This window comes from Scyliorhinus torazame, chromosome 22 (assembly GCF_047496885.1).
Source record: "Scyliorhinus torazame isolate Kashiwa2021f chromosome 22, sScyTor2.1, whole genome shotgun sequence".
Lineage (NCBI taxonomy): Eukaryota > Metazoa > Chordata > Chondrichthyes > Carcharhiniformes > Scyliorhinidae > Scyliorhinus > Scyliorhinus torazame.
The window spans coordinates 58,280,342-58,302,960 of record NC_092728.1 but is presented as its reverse complement, the minus strand read 5'-3'; positions in this window follow the sequence as shown (position 1 = coordinate 58,302,960).

The window sequence follows — 22,619 nt, the reverse complement described above, 5'->3', positions numbered from 1 at the left end:
ATTCACCCATTTGGAATGGGCGTCCATTATGAGCAGGAACATCGAACCATGAAAAGGTCCGGTGAAGTCAATGATGTGTCAGGCAGGTTGGTTCGATGTGGACTGCACTCGATGCAGGGAAGTTAGAAACAGACGTCTAACACAGGAGAAGATCCAACACTGTTTTATTCAACTAGATGAACTGCTGTACATATTCAGCTGTGGGTCGACACTATACTGATCTGACTAGTGACCTTGTAGTAGCCTGACCAGACTTACTAGCTACCGCATGGTGTTTGTGCTTGCTAGCTCGTGGACTCTGACTGTCTCAGTAGCTGGGTCCCGAGAGAGCGGGAAACCTACTGCCCTCTGGCTTTATAGTGGTAGTGTCCTGTCTGGTGATTGGCTGCACTGTGTTGTATGCTTACTGGTCATCCTATGTGTCAATCACTGCCTGTCTGCATCTCATTATAGACGTGAGTGGATATTATGACAGCATGAAAACAAACCCAGGATGGGCCCAGCCACTCCCAGGGGAGAAGGGGCGCTGTTGGTGGGAGCTTTTGATCTTCCCGACCCTTGGTGCATTGACACCATGCATTCCTGGCCACTATATGTAGCTCCTGGCAGGCATCTTCATTTTGGACCCTTATGGGTGTCCACTGTGCAGGTCCTTCAATATGATCTTTCTGCCTTGTCTCGGGACCAGAACACGAGCTCCCCACAGGAGGATGCATCTGTCACGCTAAGCTCTTACTGCTTAGTTGCAAAAACCCGCAGCTCCTCAGGAGGTTTCCCCTGCTAACCACCGTGTAGGAAAATATGGTGTAACTTCACTAAGGTTGGGTCCTTCTGCGTCCATTCACAAATCTGTGAGGTGATGACAGGCAGGGTGGGCATGGAATTCAAGGCTGATACGACTTTGTTTGTCACTGGTGGATCTCATGGTATGCACTCATGTACATAATGAGATACAGACAGGCAGTGACAGACACTCCATACAGTCAATCAACACACAGGACAGAACACAACCAATCACCAGGCAGAACACGAGAAAAGGGTTTCCCACTATAAAACACACGAGGCATCAGCACTCTGCCTCTTTCCACTGGTGACAACTGTAGTGACAGTCAGGGTGTATGTATCAGTTAGCACCTTCTACACGTGGCTCAGAGCTAGTCTGGTTTAGTTAGTTTTAACACTTAGGTTAGTAGAGTGTCAAACCTACAGCGAACTGTGTGCACTGCTTAACAGGTTCAATAAAACGTATTGAACAAAATTCAACATTTGGAGCCTATGTTCCAGTACAACTGCATCCAGTTGCAGTCCGTGTTCCTCCAGGGTGATTAATACAATATGGTACCAGTTGTTTGCTTTCTCTCGGTGGCTTACCTCGTGTGATTCCGTGACGACCAGCAAGTGGCTTCCCGAGGCATGGAAAAGATCCAGGCTCCTCCACAGCTAAAATCTCGGCGCCAACTGGCGGGTCTTCAAGCAGAAGTTCCTTCTCTACATTGAGGCTTCAGGCATCGAGGATGCGTCCAATGCCAGAAATATCGCGCTGCTCCTATCAACCGCGGGGGACCAAGCCATCCAGATTTTCAACTCACTTGATTTTACCGACGGCCAGGACAAGACCAAATTCAAGACCGTTTTAAAAAGGTTCGACAGTCACTGTGCAGTTGAAACGAACGAGAGCTTTGAGCGCTATATCTTCCAGCAACACCTTCAGGGTAAGGATGATCCTTTCCAATCCTTTCTAACTCAGCTCCGTATATTAGCGCAGTCCTGCAATTATGGAGACGAGCTGATTCCCTCATCAGGGATCATATCATGTTTGGGGTGCACTCCGATTCCTTGCGGGATCAACTCCTCAAAATTAAGAACCTGACCATGCCAGTCGTCATCGAGACGTGTGTAGTGCATGAGCATGCGAGAAATAAGAACATAAGAACATAAGAACTAGGAGCAGGAGTAGGCCACCTGGCCCCTCGAACCTGCTGCACCATTCAATGAAAATATGGCTGATCTTTTGTGGACTCAGCTCCACTTTCCGGCCCGAACACCATAACCCTTAATCCCTTTATTCTTCAAAAAACTATCTATCTTTATCTTAAAAACATTTAATGAAGGAGCCTCTACTGCTTCACTGGGCAAGGAATTCCATAGATTCACAACCCTTTGGGTGAAGAAGTTCCTCCTCAACTCAGTCCTAAATCTACTTCCCCTTATTTTGAGGCTATGCCCCCTAGTTCTGCTTTCATCCGCCAGTGGAAACAACCTGCCCGCATCTATCCTATCTATTCCCTTCATAATCTTATATGTTTCTATAAGATCCCCCCTCATCCTTCTAAATTCCAACGAGTACAGTCCCAGTCTACTCAACCTCTCCTCGTAATCCAACCCCTTCAGCTCTGGGATTAAACTAGTGAATCTCCTCTGCACACCCTCCAGTGCCAGTACGTCCTTTCTCAAGTAAGGAGACCAAAACTGAACACAATACTCCAGGTGTGGCCTCACTAACACCTTATACAATTGCAGCAGAACCTCCCTAGTCTTAAACTCCATCCCTCTAGCAATGAAGGACAACATTCCATTTGCCTTCTTAATCACCTGTTGCACCTGAAAACCAACCTTTTGCGACTCATGCACTAGCACATCCAGGTCTCTTTGCACAGCAGCATGTTTTACTATTTTATCATTTAAATAATAATCCCTTTTGCTGTTATTCCTACCAAAATGGATAACCTCACATTTGTCAACATTGTATTCCATCTGCCAGACCCTAGCCAGACCCAGACTCCCGTCTCAAATCGGCAGAATATGAAAAATTTGCCTCCCACGAGCCAGAGAGTGTACAGGCTATCGCCCGGATGCAGCGCCTCAGTGTCTATGACAGTGGCAATTTTGCACGCTTTTCCCCGGGCCCCACGCATGCGCAATACAAACGGGAGGACGAAGCCGGCAAAAACCAAACTGCTCAGGTGCGAACGTCGGCTGACCGCACTGCGCATGTGTGACGATGCGTGGAGCGTAATGATGTCAACGTCATGATGTGCCCGAACTGCGGCACCGCCCATCTAAAGCGGCAATGCCCTGCAAAAGGCAGGCATTGTTTAAATTACGGGAAGCCTGGACATTATGCAGCCGTGGGCAGGTCTGCACCACCAGTCAAGGGCCAGCGATCCCAATTTCAACGCAAACGCGTTCGATGTCCACAGCAAGGTCTACTGGATTCTGATCCTGGTAGCACTACGGATCCAGGGGACGACTGCCTGGAGTCCCCATATCATGTGGGCATCATCACTACTTGCGAGGGTGCCTCCTCAAATGCAGCAAGACGCCTATCTATCCTCAATGTGGATTCTGCGGACGAATGGTGTGCTGTCGTACACTTAAATCAATGCAGCATCCAGTTTAAACTGGACACTGGTGCTTCAGCCAATCTCATCTCTCAAGTTGATCTTGACACATTAAGAAGCAACCCAAAATTTTCCTGCCAGCCTGCAGCTCCTCGATTATAATGGCAATGCCATAACTACACTAGGATCTTGTCACCTTTCTGTTTCCAACAAGGACATCAATGTCACACTGCGATTCGAAATCGTCAAGCCTGCCAAGGTATCACTGCTCGGTGCCCATGCATGCAAGCTACTCAACCTTGTACAGCGAGTCCATGTCATGTCTTCTTCTGCCAATGTGGATCTTCAGGCTGACATTGATGACATACAGGCTCAATATCCGGAAGCATTTGATGGCATGAGTACTCTACCATACTGCTACAAAATCCTACTCAGGCCTGATGCCACGTCTGTAATCCATGCACCACGCCGGGTGCCGGCTCCTCTGAAGGAACATTTAAAGGCACAGCTGCAGGAGCTCCAAGACCAGGGCATCATCTCCAAAGTGACGGAACCGACTGACTGGGTCAGCTCGATGGTCTGTGTGAAGAAGCCCCCGGGAGAGTTGCGGATATGCATAGATCCCAAGGATCTTAACCGGAACATAATACGGGAACACTACCCAATCCCAAAGCGGGAGGAACTGACCAGTGAGATGGCACACGCCAGGTTCTTCACGAAGCTCGATGCATCCTGTGACTTCTGGCAGATACAACTGGACGAGTCTAGCAGGAAGCTTTGCACGTTCAACACACTATTTGGCAGGTACTGTTATAACCGTATGCCGTTTGGCATTGTCTCAGCCTCTGAAATCTTCCATAAGATCATGGAACAAATGATGGAGGGCATTGAAGGCGTGCGTGTCTACGTAGATGATGTAATCATATGGTCCACGACCATAGAGGAACACATATCTCGTCTCAAGCAAGTCTTTCGACGTGTCCATGCAAACGGCCTCAAGCTGAACAAGGCCAAGTGCTCCTTTGGCATGTCATCAATCAAGTTCTTGAGCGACAAGATTTCCCAGCAGGGTGTGCAACCAGATTCGGACAAGGTTCAGGCCATTAACGCCATGAAGACCCCAGAAGACAAAAAGGCGGTCCTACCCTTCCTCGGGATGGTGAACTTCTTGGGAGAATTCATTCCCAACATGGCCTCCCACACCACGGCTCTCAGGCATCTGGTGAAGAAGTCCACTGCATTGCAGTGGCTACCCACACATCAAGCAGAGTGGCTCTAGCTCAAAACGAAGCTCACCACTGCTCCGGTACTAGCGTTTTTTGACCCGGAAAGGGAAACAAAAATCTCCACGGACGCAAGCCAGGACGGCATTGGTGTGGTGTTCCTCCAGAGGGATGACTCGTCGTCCTGGGCTCCAGTTGCTTATGCGTCCAGGGCCATGACGCCTACTGAACAGAGGTATGCCCAGATAGAAAAAGAATGCCTGGGCCTCCTACCCAGCATTGTAAAGTTCCATGACTACGTCTACGGTCTACCAACGTTTACAGTGGAGACTGACCACTTGCCCTTGGTCCACTTCATTCATAAGGACTTGAATGACATGATGCCAGGCTAGCGTATTCTCCTTCGACTCCGAAGATACGATTTTGAATTTAGTATACACACCAGGCAAGGAGCTGATAATTGCGGATGCCCTGTCCCGCTCCATCACCACGCCCTGTGAACAGGTTGACTTCATCCACCAGACTGAGGCACAGGTGCAGCTGTGTGCCAGCAACCTCCCGGCCTCAGATGAAAGAGTGATCAGCATTCGTGAAGAGACTGCTAAAGACCCTCTGTTGCAGCGTGTAATGCACCACCTTGCAAATGGCTGGCAAAAAGGGCAATGGCCAGTTCTTTAATGTAAAGAATGACCTGACAGTCATCGAGGGGATCCTCCTCAAGCTAGATTGTATTGTTATTCCTCACAACCTGCAGAGCCTAGTGCTCAAACAAATTCACGAGGGACACCCAGGTGTCGAAAAGTGTAGGCGCAGGGTCCAGAAGGCTGTCTATTTGCCTGGCATCAGCCAGGACATATCCAATATGGTCCACAATTGTCCAACCTGCCAGCGTTTCCAGCCTGCTCAGACAAAAGAAACACTCCAGCAACATGAGATCATGACCTCTCCGTGGTGCAAGATGGGAATCGACCTTTTTCACGCCAATGGGCGTGACTATGTGCTCATCATCGATTACTTCTCAAATTACCCGGAAGTTGTGAAGCTATCGGACCTCACATCGAGGACAGTCATCAAGGCCTGCAAGGAGACATTTGCCAGGCATGGTATTCCACTCACTGTCATGAGTGATAATGGTCCCTGCTTTCACAGCCAAGAATGGTCCAATTTCGCCACGTCGTACCAATTCAACCACATTACCTGAAGCCCTCACTACCCGCAATCCAATGGGAAGGTTGAGAAAGGGGTCCATATAGTGAAGCAACTGCTCTGCAAGGCTGCGCACTCAGCTTCTGACTTGAACCTTGTGCTGTTGGCGTACAGGGCAACCCCTCTGTCCACCGGTATGTCCCTGGCTCAACTCCTCATGAATAGAGACTTGCGAACAACTGTTCCAGCTATCCATGTACCAGACCTGGATCACCTCCCAGTGCTGCAAAAGGTGCAGCAACTCAGAAACCGGCAAAAGCTGGCGTACGATGCTCATGCTACTGATTTGCCTGTGCTCTCTCTGAAAGATGTTGTTCGGATCAAGCTGCCTGACGGAGGCTGGTCAGCTCCAGCTGTTGTTGTTCGTCAGGCTGCTCCCAAATCATTTGTAGTTCGTATGTCTGATAGCTCCGTTGTCAGGCGCAACAGAAGGGCACTGCGCAAAGTTGCCTGCCCACCACCAGATCTTACTTTTCCGTCTGTTGTTATGCCTCCTCCGGACACTTCGCACCACGAGGCCACCATTCTGGCAGCAATCCCGTCTGCCAAAGTGCCGTCGTCCCCACCTCCACCTCTCAGATGGTCGACGAGGATCCGATGCAAGCCCCAAAGATTGGATTTATAGACATTTATCTTGTAAATTTTGTTCTGTATCTGCCCACTAGACATCTCCCATGCACATATTCATCCACTCACCATTTAATGTAAATAGTTCCACATGTAAATACAGTCACATATGCTCCAAGCAACCAACATTCTTTTTAAAAAGGGGAGATGTCATAATATGCACTCGTGTACATAATGAGATACAGACAGGCAGTGACAGATACTCAGTACAGCCAATCAACACACAGGACAGAACACAACCAATCACCAGGCAGAACACGAGAAAAGGGTTTCCCACTATAAAACACACGAGGCATCAGCACTCTGCCTCTTTCCACTGGTGACAATTGTAGTGACAGTCAGGGTGCATATATCAGTTAGCACCTTCTACACCTGGCTCAGAGCTAGTCTGGTCTAGTTAGTTTAAGTAAGCACACTTAGGTTAGTAGAGTGTCAAACTCACAGCGAACTGTGTGCACTGCTTAACAGGTTCAATAAAACATATTGAACGAACTTCAATGTTTGGAGCCTATGTTCCAGGACAACTGCATCCAATTGCAGTCCGTGTTTATCCAGGTGATTAACACGACAGTGGAGATGGCATTTCAACAATGGGAGTTGGTTCAAAGCGTCCGCATGTGCGATCTGACAGCCAGGTGATACTCAAACACAACCCGTATGCCACCAAGAGTAGTGCCCAACCCTCTTCCTGAGCAATACTACAGCAGAATTGCTCTGTCCTCCTTGAACAAACCAAGCAATGGTTTGTGGTCCATTCTAATCATAAAATGTTGCCCATAAACGTATTCATAGAGTTCATCGAATTTACAGTACAGAAGGAGGCCACTCGGCCCATCGAGTCTGCACCGGCCCTTGGAAAGAGCATCCTAGTTAAGCCCACACCTTCCCCCTATCCCCGTAACGCAGTAACCCCACCTGATATTTTTGAACACTATGGGCAATTTATCATGGCCAAACCAGCTAACCTGCACATCTTTGGACTGTGAGAGGAAACCAGAGCACCCGGAGGAAACCTACATGGGGGGAATGTGCAGAATCCGCACAGACAGTGACCCAGCTGGGAATCGAACCTGGGACTCTGAAGCTGTGAAGCAACAGTACTACCCACTATGATACCGTGGCGTATTGGTGGAATTTCTTGACCGCGGAAACTACGACCAGTCCTTCCTTTTCAACCTGAGCGTATTTGTGCCCTGCATCGGCCAAAGTGATTGATGCATAAACTATTGGCCTTTTCGTTCCCTCATCCATCCGGTGGGATAACATCACCTCACTTCCACATGGAGAGGAATCACATGTGTTCAAGAGTGGCCTGGGATGGTCATAGTTCGTCAGCAGGCCTGAGGATGGCAGTTGTTGCTTCACCTGGGTAAATGCCTCCCTCCATGCCCAGTCTGGTTTAGGGGCTGGTTTAGCACAGTGGGCTAAACAGTTGGCTTTTACAGCAGGACAAGGCCAGCAGTGCGGGTTCAATTCCTGTACCAGCCTCCCCGAACAGGTGCCGGAATGTGGTGACTAGGGGCTTTTCACAGTAAAGTCACTAAAACTTACTTGTGACAATAAGCGATTTTCATTTAATTTCCGTCCTGGTATTTTTTTAGTTGCGCATGTATGGTACTAGGATGATCGGCAAGTTCGGGATAAATTTTCTGTAATAATTTATGAGTCCTGGGAATGACCGTAGTTCGGTTGCATTCTCAGGCGTGGGGGCTTGTTGCTGGCCCGTTCAGTCTCCTCCAATGGGGTGCAAGCCATTTATGTTGACTTGGTACCCTAGATATGGGGCCTGCTTTGCGTCAAAAAAGCACTTGCTCCGTTTAAGGTGGAAGCCCGGCCTCAGAAAACAGGCAGAGGACTTCCTCTAAGTTGTTCAGGTGCTCCTTTTCGTGACTCCAGTGGTCAGGACATCATCCAAGTTAGCCGCCTTCCTTGGAGGTCCTTGGTGGATGCTTTCCATTGCTCTCTGAAAAAGTCCACAAGCTGATGATACTCTGAACGGCAGTATATTCGTAAAGATCCCTCTGAGTATTGAGACACAGACTTTCTGGACGTGGCGTCTACATATGCGTGACTCGTGTCAAGTTTTGAAAAGGAGTGTACTCCAGCCAACTTTGCGTAGAGGTCCTCCAAGTGCAGCATCGGGTACACACCCAAATGAGAGACTTGTTCACCGTTAACTTGTTATTCCCACATAGGCAGACAGTTTTATCCTGCTTCAGCACCGGCACCAGCACCACAAATAAATGATTTTCAGGCTTTCCAGCAGATTGAGCTCATCATCTACATTCATCAACAAGGCATAAGGAACTTGGCGGGCCCTAACATACCTTGGTTGAGCTTCAAGGTCAACGTAAATTTTGGCTGTTGGGCCTCCACCCCTTGGTGGGGAGCTTGTATTCCATGAGCCCCAGGGGGAGATCAATCGTGTGGTCCCCGTGGGACTCATGGGACGTTACAGCAGCTTTCAGCATTTTAACTACGCTTTGAGAGAGAAAAATGCTTCTCATCTCAATCTTAAAACTCAACCGTGTCCTCTCTTTCCAGTATCGCCCGCAAGTGGAAACATCCTCCCAGTATCCATTCTATGAAATTTCCTCAGGATCTCATATGTCTTAATAGGATTACCTCTCAGTCTTCTAAGCTCCAATGGGTAGATAGGCTCAACCTGTTCAACTTTTCTTCACAAGGTAAGCTCCTCATCCCAGGAATGAGCCGAGTGAACATTCTCGGAACTGTGTCGAACACAATCATCTCTATTTTCAAAGAAGGAGACCAAGATTGTGCACGGTATTCAAGATGTGGTCTCACCAGGGCCCTGTAGTAGGTGCAGTAAACCCTCCGACTTTTATATTCCATCCCGCTTCCAATAAATGCCAACATTCCATTTGCCTTCTTGATCATTCGCTGTATCTGCTGTACTTATTTTGTTATGAACATCAGGTTTAATTTCTGTGAACTGCAAAGGCCAACCGATTTGTGGAGTAAGAGGGCACAACACAAGAGGGGAAATGCAAGAAGATCAATTCATGGGAATGATCACTTACGGAATATGCTTGAAGAGGATGGTTAAACGGGACAAACACTTGTCAAATAATGCTGGACTTGCTGGACTCAACAGACTTCACCTGTTCGTACAAATGTTTCTGTTTTAAAATATTTCCAATGCAAGGATTCCATGTCACGATAATGACCAAGGATTGATTCACGGCATTGAGTCAGATATATTTAGCTGAGAACCAGCAAAGACCTGTCAGATTGTAAACTCGTGTGCCTTTAACAGAACAGAATGCTTCAAATTTTAAATTGACTGAAATGTTTGCTTCTTGTACTTAGACAATGTGTGTACTAAGCATGAATACATCAAGGAACTGTGATCAGCCTGAGGCTATAAAACACCAAAACAATTAAAGTTGCAGACTGAGAGGCTACATTTCATCTTAAGCTAAATACCTTTCCACGAGCATTTTAGTCATCAAATTCAATTAGCTCTTTGATGAAGAAACAAAAGTTTCCTTGATGTCTACGTTTAGTAGACCCAAGTGCCTCCGATTCAATTTTCGCTGCACGATTTGATGTCATTTTAAATAGCAACACAGTATATGCGGAAGACAAATATGCTGTTATAACCAGGTTAATATGGGTGAACTGCCTCCCCTCTTTGTTCCACTCCTGAGTTGGTTATAATAGTGTTTAAATTTAAAAGAGAGGCGATATTGCCAACAGAATATATATTCAACTGTGTATAGCTCCATGCAAAAAATAAGCCAGCCAGAGTCCTTGGGCTGGATTCTCCGTTTGGGAGACTAAGACCCCACGCTGGCGTGCAAATGGAGGTGTTTTATGCCAGAAAAACTGCCGCAAAACGGCCACTGATTCGCCATTTTGCTGGGAGAAAGCGGGGAAGCAGAGTAGAGCTCCCAGCTCTAGCTGCTGATACGACCCTGAGCATTTCCGGGTCCCGGACCGCAAAAATAGTACCCCCTCTGGCCGCTCGCGGCCCCGAACCGCCCGCCCACAGTGCCCCCAGTCCCGAATGAAGCCCCCCTGCCCACGGATCGTCGCTCCCACAATCTCGGCCGCTCGGGGACAGTGCAGCGTGGGGCAGGCCTCGCCCGTCATGAACAGCGTGAGGCCGTGTATACATAGCGTGGCATGCTCCACGAAGACGCCGATTTTCAGGGGGCGGAGCATCGTGAAACTGGCGTCGCCCCGATTTTGGCTTCATCGGGGATTCCCCCCCCCCTCCGCCCGCCCCCCCCCCTCCCCCCACCCCCCCACACCCCCCCCTCCCCCCACACCCCCCCCCCCCCCCCACCCCCGCTGAACGCGATTTTGGCGTCGGGAGCAGAAAATCCAGCACCTTAATTTAACAAGTAGAGAGTTAATTTTATTGCTAAAATTCAGTCAGGTAAAGACTAACAAATGTTTAAAATGTACCTATAAGACCAACTACCCACTAATGCAAAAACAACGCACAAACAAAGCCCCAAGCATGCAAAAATGTAGGTCGAAATTCTCCGGCTGTTGCCATTCCCTTTTCCTGCAGGTTTCGCAGTGGCGCCTGGGTTGGCTTCAATGGGAAATCCCCTTGACAAGCGGTGGGAGGATAGAATCCCACTGCCAGTGAACAGCGTGCCGCCAAGAAACACATGGCTGGGGAACTGGAGAGTCCCACACACCCAGAAAACGTTGAAGAGCAGCAAATATTTTAAATAAGCTTGTCTGCAAACAATTTAACAGTTTACCAAAAAAATCCCAATGACGAGTGAAGGCTTTTTATTTTGTGCGTTTGCTTTTGTTAATCGAATCTAAACCTCTAAAATTCTAATTACGGGCGCGATTGTTCGGCCTCGTCACACTCTCGCTCGAGCGAAATGAGGCCGGTGACTAGCAGGAGAGGCTAAAAATGAGAATCGCGCCAGGCGCCAAACAGTTTGCGGTGCAAATGGCCTGCTCCCCTTGGAGAAATCTGGATCTCGTTGTGGTGTGGAAGAAATCAATTATCACCACTTAAGCACTATTCCCATACAATTAACGGGTGCCATCCCAATCCAATAGCCTCCCATCATTCATTTGCCTCCCCAGCAAGTGGTCACGTTGGTGCCGATTAGTCCTTTCGAAAAACGTGAACCTGGTGGAAGGGCTTCAGTGGGGAACCGAGGTGGTGAGGAGCCATCTTTGCTCACAGGCAAAGACCCCGGGGCATTGGACTTGCCACCGGGTCTCAGTGGGCGTTGGGGGGCCACCATGGGAAGGAGGTGAGAACTGGGGGGCAACCATTCACGGCACCACCATGCCAACCACTGGATCATGTGATCTGTTTCAGGGGCAACCCTAGGCTCTGCCTGCCTTTCCCACCGACCAGCCACAATCCCCACTGACAACTGAGGCCTCTGGCCGTGCAGCTGAAGGCTATTGCTGATGGGGAATTGGCAAACATGGTTAAGTGAGCACTGCACACAACCCAATTGGATTCCCATGGGTAGGCAGACCATGTAGCATGTGGGGCACATTGCCCAGAATCCCAATTACACCTGGATGCATGGACACTGTGCTTGAAGACTGGGGAGGTAACACCACACACGCAGCAGCCAACATCCGAACACTCAGGGAATGGGGCACAGCTCCGGGGACATGTCCACGGCGGAGGGTGGATGAGTGCTACGGGGAGGAAGAGATGCCTGGAGGGATGGACCAAGTGGAGCCTCGTTAAGTGGATCAATTAATGTTGAATAGAGTTGCCGGGAACTCGTTTGACCGAGCGCCGGGAAACTCCCGTTAGCTGCCACACTTAGAACTCTTTCCGGAGAATCGCGCCCTCAGTTATATTCTCCCTGAGCAATGTAACCATTAAACCATTACAATAAGACATTTCACACAAAACTGTTGCACATTGAATCAATTAAATATTTTTTGTTTTGTGCATTGTTATGATAATTTTGTTCGGTAAAATGTTAATTTATAATAGAATCGGCTAAACATAGATTACTTTATGATGTAATTCATTGGGTGCACATACATATTGAACTTTAATGAAAAGAATACTTTTCCTCAACGAGGTCTTCAACCAGCTCAGCTTTTGTGAGAAATGTTTCAGAAGAAAGAGAGTTGTGTGATCACACACAGGTCTCCAACACTTGAAGTAGTGCAACAAAATTTTATGAAAAGGTTAACTATTTAAACATACTTGAACTGTGGGTAAATACGATACTAGCTTTAACTAAAGACCTTTGCCTTGTCCTAACCAGTTGATGCACTCAGCACATGGTGAATGTCTGTGTTGCAGGCTGTGAGCTCTGTGCGCCAAGCTAGCTGCTACTCGAATGAGTGGGAACTCTGATGTCCCATGTCTTTATAGTGCGTGTGCTCTCACAGGTCATTGGCCGCTGTGTCCATCAGTGTGTGTCTGCACCATGACATACTGGTGTATATTATGACATCCCCCCTTTTATATAAAAAAATGTGCCTGCGTGACAATAAATGGTGTGTGGTGAATGTTCCTGACTACGTGTGCAAAATATTTACAGGACTATGTACATAAAACTAAGCTATTTACATGGGAAGGTGCCTGGTGCAGAAAAAAACAGTGTGTCACACAAATAACGAGATGAATACTACATACAAACCACTTGAACGATTAAACGGAAGAACAGAACAGACCAGAGAGTCCATTAGTGCACAAAGTTCACAAATTAAGTCTCTGAGGTGGTCGAAGAATTCTGGTTGACCGCCTCAAGGGTGGGTCAGGAGCCACCGGCTGAGGAGCGGGCTGGACTGCGTCAGAGTGAGGAGGATGCAGAGTAACCGGAATCTCCGCATAGTCCAGGTCAGGGACAACAGGAGGGCGTGGCACTGGCAGAGGACCACGTAGCGAGCGCGGAACAAGACGAAGGGCACGTCGATTACGGCACAGAATGGAATCATCCGGTAGACGAACCTGGAAAGAGCGGGGAGCCACCTGCCGAAGAACCACAGCGTTGCAGACCAGCCACCATCCGGAAGATGGATGCGGACGTTGTCATCTGGAGCCAGAGCAGGGAGATCAGCTGCACGGGTGTCATGAGCCGCCTTGTGCTGTGCACGAGACAGTTGCATTAGTTGAAGGACCGGAACGTGGTCGAGGTCTGGGACGTGAATGGACGGCACCGTCGTCCTCAAGGTGCGACCCATGAGCTGCTGGGCTGACGTCAGGCCAGTGGACAGTGGGGCCGAGCGATAGGCCAGCAGGGCGAGGTGGAAGTCGGATCCCGCATCGGCAGCCTTGCAGAGCAGCCGTTTGACGATGTGGACGCCCTTCTCCGCTTTGCCATTGGATTGGGGGTACAGGGGACTGAATTTCACATGCACAAAGTTGTACCTCCTGGAAAAGTTGGACCATTCCTGACTTGCGAAGCAGGGGCCATTGTCCGAAATCATAGTGAGTGGGATGCCGTGACGAGCAAAGGTGTCCTTACAGGCACGGATGACTGCAGACGGTGTGATATCGTGCAAACATACCACCTCCGGGTAGTTTGAAAAATAGTCTACAATCAGAACATAGTCCCTGCCCAGCAAGTGGAACAGGACGATGCTGACCTTGGACCAATGGGACGAGGCCAACTCATGGGGCTGTAGGGTCTCACGTGGTTGAGCCGGCTGGAACTGCTGACAGGTGGGGCAGTTGAGCACTGTGTTGGCGATGTCATCATTGATGCTTGGCCAGTCGGGCCCATCGGCGGCACTTCTCCACGCCAAGATGGCCCTCATGTAGCTGTTCCAAGACAAGCTGGCGCATGCTGTGCGGGATAACAATGCGGTCCAGCTTCAGGAGGACACCATCGACTACCGCCAGATCGTCTCCGATGTTGTAGAACTGCGGGCAATGGCCCTTGAGCCACCGGTCTGTTAGATGGCACATGACACGCTGTAGCAGGGGGTCAGCCGCAGTCTCGTGGCGAATTTGGACGAGGCGTTCATCCGTGGCCGGTAGATTGGAGGCCACGAAGGCCACATGGGCGTCAACCTGGCAGACGAATCCCGTTGGGTCACACGGGGTGTTGACTGCCCTGGACAGAGCGTCGGCTATGATCAGGTCTTTGCCCGGGGTGTATACAAGCTGGACGTCGTATCGCCGGAATTTGAGCAGAATGCACTGGAGGCGAGGCGTCATGTCGTTCAAGTCTTTTTGTATTATATTTACCAGCGGGTGATGGTCGGTCTCGACGGTGAATTGGGGAAGGCCGTACACATAATCATGAAACTTGACGACACCGGTCAAAAGGCCCAGGCACTCCTTTTCTACTGCCCGTAGCGCTGTTCCGTGGAGGTCATGGCGCGTGACGCATATGCAACGGGGGCCCATGATGAGGCCTCATCGCGTTGCAGGAGCACTGCCCCAATGCCAGATTGGCTGGGATCAAAAAAGGCCAATACCGGGGCCGTGGTAAGTTTGGTATTAAGTTCTCTCCATTCGCGCTCGTGGGCAGGAAGCCATTGGAAGTCTGTCGTCTTCCTGACCAGATTCCTGAGAGCTGTGGTATGAGAGGCGAGGTTAGGGATGAACTTCCCTAGGAAGTTGACCATGCCCAGAAATCGGAGGACCGCCTTCTTGTCCTCTGGCTTTTTCATGGCTGTGATGGCAGCCACCTTGTCCGCATCTGGCCACACGCTCAACTGGGAGATGTGGTCCCCGAGGAACTTGAGTTCAGTCTGGCCGAAGGAGCATTTGGCTCTGTTGAGGTGTAGGCCCTGCTCCCGTATGCATTTGAACATGCGCTGGAGGCGACTGATATGCTCCTGCGGGGTGGTGGACCAAATGATTATGTCGTCGACATAGACCCGAACACCTTCAATGTCTTCCATCATTTGTTCCATGATCCTGTGGAACACTTCTGACGCCGATATGATCCCAAACGGCATCCTGTTGTAACAATATCTGCCAAAAGGGGTGTTAAAGGTACACAGTTTCCTGCTGGATCTATCTAGTTGAATTTGCCAGAATCCTTTTGAGGCATTAAGTTTGCTGAAGAGCTTGGCGCGAGCCATCTCACATGTGATCTCTTCGCGCTTGGGGATTGGGTAATGGTCCCTCATTATGTTGCGATTCAGATCCTTTGGATCAATGCAGATTCTGAGCTCGCCGGAAGGCATTTTTACGCACACAATGGAACAGACCCAGTCGGTTGGTTCCGTAACTCTGGAGATCACTCCTTGGTCTTGGAGGTCCTGCAGCTGCTGCTTGAGGCGGTCCTTGAGGGGTGCTGGGACTCTGCGAGGTGCATGCACCACAGGCATGGCGTTCTGTTTGAGTATGATCTTGTAAGTATATGGGAGCGTGCCCATGCCTTCGAAGACGTTGCGGTGCTGGTCAATGATGGCGTTGAGTTGCGCCCTGAAGTCAGCATCCTGGAAGGCAGACGCGTCATTAGGAGAGAGAGAGTGAACACTTTGAACGAGGTTTAGCAGCTTGCACACCTGTGCGCCAAGCAGAGAGTCCCTCGAGGAGCCCACGATCTCGAAAGGAAAGATGGCGTTTTGTGACTTGTGCATCACTTTGAGTTGGCATGAGCCGGTAGCAGGAATGATGTTGCCATTGTAGTCCAATAGCTGGCAGGCCGATGGAAGAATGGTTGGTTTGGTTTGACACAAAGGCGTTGGAAAGCAGACCATGCCATGATATTGGCAGAGGCACCAGTGTCCAGGCAGAATTGTATTTGGAACCGGTTGACCGTCAGGGTGGCACACCACTCATCGTCTGGATCGATGCTGTGTACCGACAGCGGCTGGTGTCTTTGCTTCGGGGACAGCCTGTTTTTCATTACGACACTGACTCGAAAAGGCGTCTTTGGGTCCTCGGTGTCACTGCTGTTTGGCAGGTCGGAATCGGACTCGGTGACCGTGGGTTGAATTGCCCGAACATTCCTGCGAGGATGGCTGAAGCGATATGAATTGGAAGGCTGAGCTGCTCAACAGCAGGCAGCATAGTGGCCACGTCTTCCACATCGTAGGCATTGTCGAGATTTTGCGGGGCATTGCCGCTTTAAATGGGCGGAGCCACAGTTGCCGCACGTCATGATGTCAGCATGTTCGCTGCGCCACCACGCATGCGCGGTGCAGTCGTGCGTGGTGTGCGCCTGCGCATTATGTTCCTCCACGTCGCCGTCCCCTCATTTGGTGCGTACAAGCGCGGGAGTCGCGTAAAGTGTGCAAAATGGCCGTCCTCATCCAGGCTGAGGCCCTGGAGGTGCTCAATCACTTGGACCCGTTCCACCTCATGGGGACCTTGCCGCGCCGTTTCAGCCGCTTGTATATGGGAGTACCGACTGGTGGCATTTTCATGTAGGACACAGGTCTCGATGGCAGTCGCTAGGGTGAGTTGCTTTACTTTGAGGAGCTGCTGAGGTAGGGAGTCCGACTGAACACCGAAAACGATCTGGTCGCGTATCATGGAGTCAGAGGTGGGCCCGTAGCTGCAAGATTGCGCAAGGATGCGGAGGTGCGTTAGAAAGGATTGGAAAGGTTCATCCTTACCCTGCAAACGCTGCTGGAACACGTAGCGCTCGAAACTTTCATTCACCTCTACGCTGCAGTGAGTGTCAAATTTGAGGAGAACCGTCTTGAACTTCATCACGTCTTCGTCATCTGCAAAGGTGAGAGAGTTGAAAATGTGGATGGCATGGTCCCCGGCCGTGGTGGAGGAGAAGAGCAATCTTTCTGGTGTCCGAGGCGCCCTCCCTGTCCGTGGCTTCGAGGAAGAGCTGAAAGCGCTGTTTGAAAATCTTCCAGTTGGCTCCGAGGTTGCCGGCGATGCGGAACGGCAGCGGCGGGCTGATGTTGTCCATGTTGCAGGCTGACGGAATGCTGGCGGAAGAGGCAGATCACTTGCAGGTAGGTCTAAGAAGTGCTAGTACGCAACCAATCCTGGTATCATGATGTGTTGGGTGTTCTGGATCACATACAGTTCACCAACACTTGAAGTAGTGCAACACTATTTTATTAAATGGTTAACTCTTTAAACATACTTGAACTGTGGGTAAATACGATACCAGCTTTAACTAAATACCTTTACCTTGTCCTAACCAGTTGATGCACTCAGCACATGGTGAATGTCTGTGTTGCAGTCTGTGAGCTCTGTGCTCCTAGCTAGCTGCTACTCGAAAGAGCGGGAACGCTGATGCCCCCTGTCTTTATAGTGCGTGTGCTATCACTGGTGATTGGCTGCGGTGTTGTGTATGTTGATTGGTCCCACTGCGTGTCCGTCAGTCTGTCTGCACCATGATATACTGGTGTATATTATGACACTGGTGAGTCCCTGTGGCAGTTTCTCTGACTATGCCAAGACCCAATGTATTTTTTTTACACCCAGTAACTGGATCTTGTAACTCCCTCAGAGGGCTAAATGGACTCTGCAAAAGCAGCTTGTGTCCTTCCCAAATGCAACTGAGTAGCTGGTGGAAGCTAAATGTCCTTTGCTGAGGAAAAGTATTCTTTTCAATAAAGTTTGATACATATGTACACCCAATCAATGACATTGTAAAGCAATATATGCCCAGCTGATTAGATTATAACTTAACATTTTACTTAACAAATCTTCATATTAATGCACAAAACAGAAAAGAAAGAAGTGATTCAATGTGCAACAGTTTTGAGTGGAACAACTTATTGTAACGGTTTAATGGTTAAGTTACATTGCTCAGGAAGAATATTACATAATTAGAAGGTTAAAGGTTCGGATTCTATCAACAAAATCAAACACACAAAAAAGTACCCCTTGATTGGTCATTCGAATTTTCTTTTAAACTCTTAAGTTGTTTCCAAAGAAGCTTATTCAAAATTTATCTTTGCTTTGCTACCCACGGTTGGTTCCCTCTTTTACTTCTCTGGGAGGCATTACCTTAACTCATTGGTGGCTCCCGAGGCAGTAGTACCCTCCCAGACTCTTGGACAAGTGACTGACTTTGTAGGGGAGGCTCAAAAGCAAATGTCAAGCAGATTGTTCAACTCTAGGCCATCAAAAGAGAGCAAAATGTCACTTTTCAGCAGGAAATCCCACCGATAGTGATTAGGAATTAGGAACCCAGGATGAGTTTTAAACCTGAGAGTCCACCCCCACCCCCCTCCTGCCAACCTTAACCGACGGGTTAACTCAGCACAGACCATGGCTGGGATATGGGACCTGACTGACCCGTTTGGCAATGATCCCATTTATCAACTCAGCAAGTGAGGCATTTGCAACCTTTCACCTCCTGGTCCCTTTTTACAACCACAGCAGATTGACATTTTACTGAGAAAATGTTGCTCTAAATCGCAACTATAGGACTAATTGATGGATTGGGAACATGTGTGACTGTTCGGATGTGGATAAGCATGCCGGTTTTGCTGAGCATTCATTTTGAGAGCAATTACTATGAACAAAAAACCTTAAGGGGGCGAATAAAGCTGGTCATGGATGGGTTCAACAGCTAGTGACAAAGAAGACAAAAGCAATCAATCATAGACAAAGAATGAGCAACACCTGCGACGCTAGAGAGGAGAGAGAAAAACATGCTGCATGCCTCTCTCACACCCCCACAGACAAATTCAAAGGCATTGGAAACTTGCAGCAGACTACTGATAAAACCACTTGAAGTAGAGCTAAATCAGTTCTTTCAAAAGTAACCGATCAATAACTTGTGGGCTTTGGAGGGGTCAGCGTAGATGCGGTAAGGCAGATGCACCCTGGGCACAATGGTTCCTTTGTTGTTCGGGTAAGGGTGAGGAGAGCAGCAGGGGTGCAAAACTGACCAATAGCAATTTGGCAGACCATTCGACATCAAACCCAATTGTCTTTCCCAAAGATTTTGTTGTCACTCCATTCCGTGCTATGCAGTAGATTGACTGCACCTCTTCCCACTTTTAAGCTCACACTTTTTCCAACTGTACACATCTTACTCATTATTAGGAGCCCGATCATTTCAGTAGCACAGCCCAAAGTCATCGCAGCAGTTTGAAAATTAAATGTGAATACTCTCATCAGAAAACTGCCTTCCGAACACTGTTGGAAATCAAAACAGTTGAGATAATCCAGTCTAGCAGCATTGTTGCCTTATCCAACACATCTGCTTCATTACTTATGATTTGAATTTTACTTCTTCGTGAAAAATATTCGAAACACAATGTCAAATTTTGCAATCGGCAATAGCTTGTAATGTGGCAGAAATGCTTGCGTAGAGGGACGTTTGTGTGTTCTATATAGGGAACAATGGAAGTTAGTTTACAGGTTCAGCAAGGAATGAGGAAGGTATATCACATGTTGGCCTTTCTTGGAAGGCATTTACAATACAAGAATTAGTAAGTCTTGCTGCAGTTGGAAACGGCTTTGGTGAGACCACACTTGGAATACTGTGTACATGTTAATCTTCTGATCTCAGGAAGGATACACATCCCTTGAGGAGATTCATTAAAACGCCATCGCTTTGCATTTTGAATGCATCCCTTTCAAAGGTCCCTGTTTGAACATGACTCCCATCATTCGGAGAGTCGATGCGGAACACATTCCTACCGGCTCCGACAGGCTCACTGCTATTTTAAGCTCGAAGTAGCATTGATTGGCAGCAGACGGGACTTCTGTCCTCACTTGGATGGAAGTCCCAATTTGGAGAGCTGCTCCCAATAAGATTGCACGGCAACTCTCCAGCCCATCCAGGCACAGCGCTGCAGTGGCCAGCAGAGATATTGCAGTGACTTGCCTGGATCGAAGGGTCAGGACATGGAGGCCAGAGAGGTGGCAAGGGGCCTGGGGAGAGCTTGGTAGGGGACACCTGAGGGTAGGAGGGGATCACGAGGAGGGGAGGTGGGGCGATTGGTGTAGCAGTGGATAGACTGGGAGAGGGGTGGAGGTCTGTTCTTGAGGGGCGGACACCCTCAGTCAGAAGGGTACTTCGGATAGAGACCCCACCAATCCTGCTCCCACACCAACGCCCCACCCCCCACGTTACCTTCCAAGATGTTTCTATTTAGGCCAGCATGGTGGCACAGTGGTTAGTACTGCTGGCTCACAGTGCCCGGAATCCAGTTTCGATCCTGGCCTTGGGTGACTGTCTGTGTGGAGTTTGCACTTTCTCACCATGTCTGTGTGGGGTTCCTCCAGGTGCTTCCCTTTTCTCCCGGAGTCCAAAGGTGAGCAGGGAAGGTGGAGGTATGGGGAAGGGTGGGAGGGAGAGTAAGCCTGGATAGTGTGCTCTTTCAGAGGGTGAGTTCAGATTCAATGGGCTGAATGGTCTCCACTATGATTCTAATATTCATCCTGATCTGTCCAATACTGGCACCTAAAAATTGAGGATGAGTAGGAAAAGGCGCTTACGTGGTAAGGGAAAGCTTCTTGTCTGAGGCCCTCTCCCCCAACCATAAAATCTCAGCTGAGTTGGGGCTGTAGGATCCCGTCATGCAATTTCACGCTCCCCACATTCCCTCAATAATGGGCGGATGAGGGGGGAGGGGGTTGAGTTGGTGGTGAAATCCAGGTCTGCACGCCCTACTCCTGTTCCTGGTTCCTATGTTCTAATGTAGGGTTTTCAAGCTCAGGGTTGCGACCCGCAGCTGGGTAATGGACCGTTGGCGGGAGGGTCGCGGAGCAATCGTTCGAGGTGTTCACGATCGCGGGAGAAGAGCCCAAAGGTCGCAGCCGGATGTTAGGATGAGAATGCAAGCCATCCCGCGCATGCATGCCCCTCAGATGGATCTGGCAGTGCGCAGGCTGGGAGCCCAGCAGGGCAGACTGCCTACTCCTGACATCAGCTCGCTGTCCCAGTACCACCTCCACCTGAAATCAGCTCGCTGTCCCAATGCCAACACCTCCTAACGTCAGCTCGCTGACCCAGTACCACCTCCTCCTGACGTCAGCTCACTGTCCCAGGACCATCTTCTCCTGACGTCAGCACGCTGTCCCAGTACCACCTACTCCTAAAGTCAGCTCGCTGTCCCAGTACCAACACCTCCTAACGTCAGCTCACTGTCCCAGTACCACCTCCTCCTAACGTCAGCTCACTGTCCCAGTACCACCTCCTCCTGATGTCAGCTCGCTGTCCCAGTACCACCTCCTCCTAACGTCAGCTCACTGTCCCAGTACCATCTCCTCCTGACGTCAGCTCGCTGTCCCAGTACCATCTCCTCCCAATGTCAGCTCACTGTCCCAGTACCAACACCTCCTAACGTCAGCTCGCTGATCCAGTACCACCTCCTCCTGACGTCAGCTCGCTGTCCCAGTACCATCTCCTCCCAACGTCAGCTCGCTGTCCCAGTACCATCTCCTCCCAACGTCAGCTCGCTGTCCCAGTACCAACACCTCCCAACGTCAGCTCGCTGTCCCAGTGCCAACACCTCCTAACGTCAGCTCGCTGTCCCAGTACCACCTCCTCCTGACGTCAGCTCGCTGTCCCAGTACCATCTCCTCCCAACGTCAGCTCGCTGTCCCAGTACCAACACCTCCCAACGTCAGCTCACTGTCCCAGTACCACCTCCTCCTGACGTCAGCTCACTGTCCCAGTACCACCTCCTCCTGACGTCAGCTTACTGTCCCAGTACCACCTCCTCCTAACGTCAGCTCACTGTCCCAGTACCACCTCCTCCTGAAGTCAGCTCACTGTCCCAGTACCATCTCCTCCTAACGTTAGCTCACTGTCCCAGTACCATCTCCTCCTAACGTTAGCTCACTGTCCCAGTACCACCTCCTCCTGACGTCAGCTCACTGTCCCAGTACCATCTCCTCCCAACGTCAGCTCGCTGTCCCAGTACCAACACCTCCCAACGTCAGCTCACTGTCCCAGTACCACCTCCTCCTGACGTCAGCTCACTGTCCCAGTACCACCTCCTCCTAACGTCAGCTCACTGTCCCAGTACCACCTCCTCCTAACGTCAGCTCGCTGTCCCACTACCACCTCCTCCTGAAGTCAGCTCACTGTCCCAGTACCACCTCCTCCTGAAGTCAGCTCACTGTCCCAGTACCATCTCCTCCTAACGTCAGCTCACTGTCCAGTACCAACACCTCCCAACGTCAGCTCGCTGTCCCAGTACCACCTCCTCCCAACGTCAGCTCGCTGTCCCAGTACCACCTCCTCCCAACGTCAGCTCGCTGTCCTAGTTCCACCTCCTCCCAACGTCAGCTCGCTGTCCAAGTACCACCTCCTCCCTTCGTCAGCTCGCTGTCCCTGTACCACCTCCTCCCAACGTCAGCTCGCTGTCCCAGTACCACCTCCTCCTGACGTCA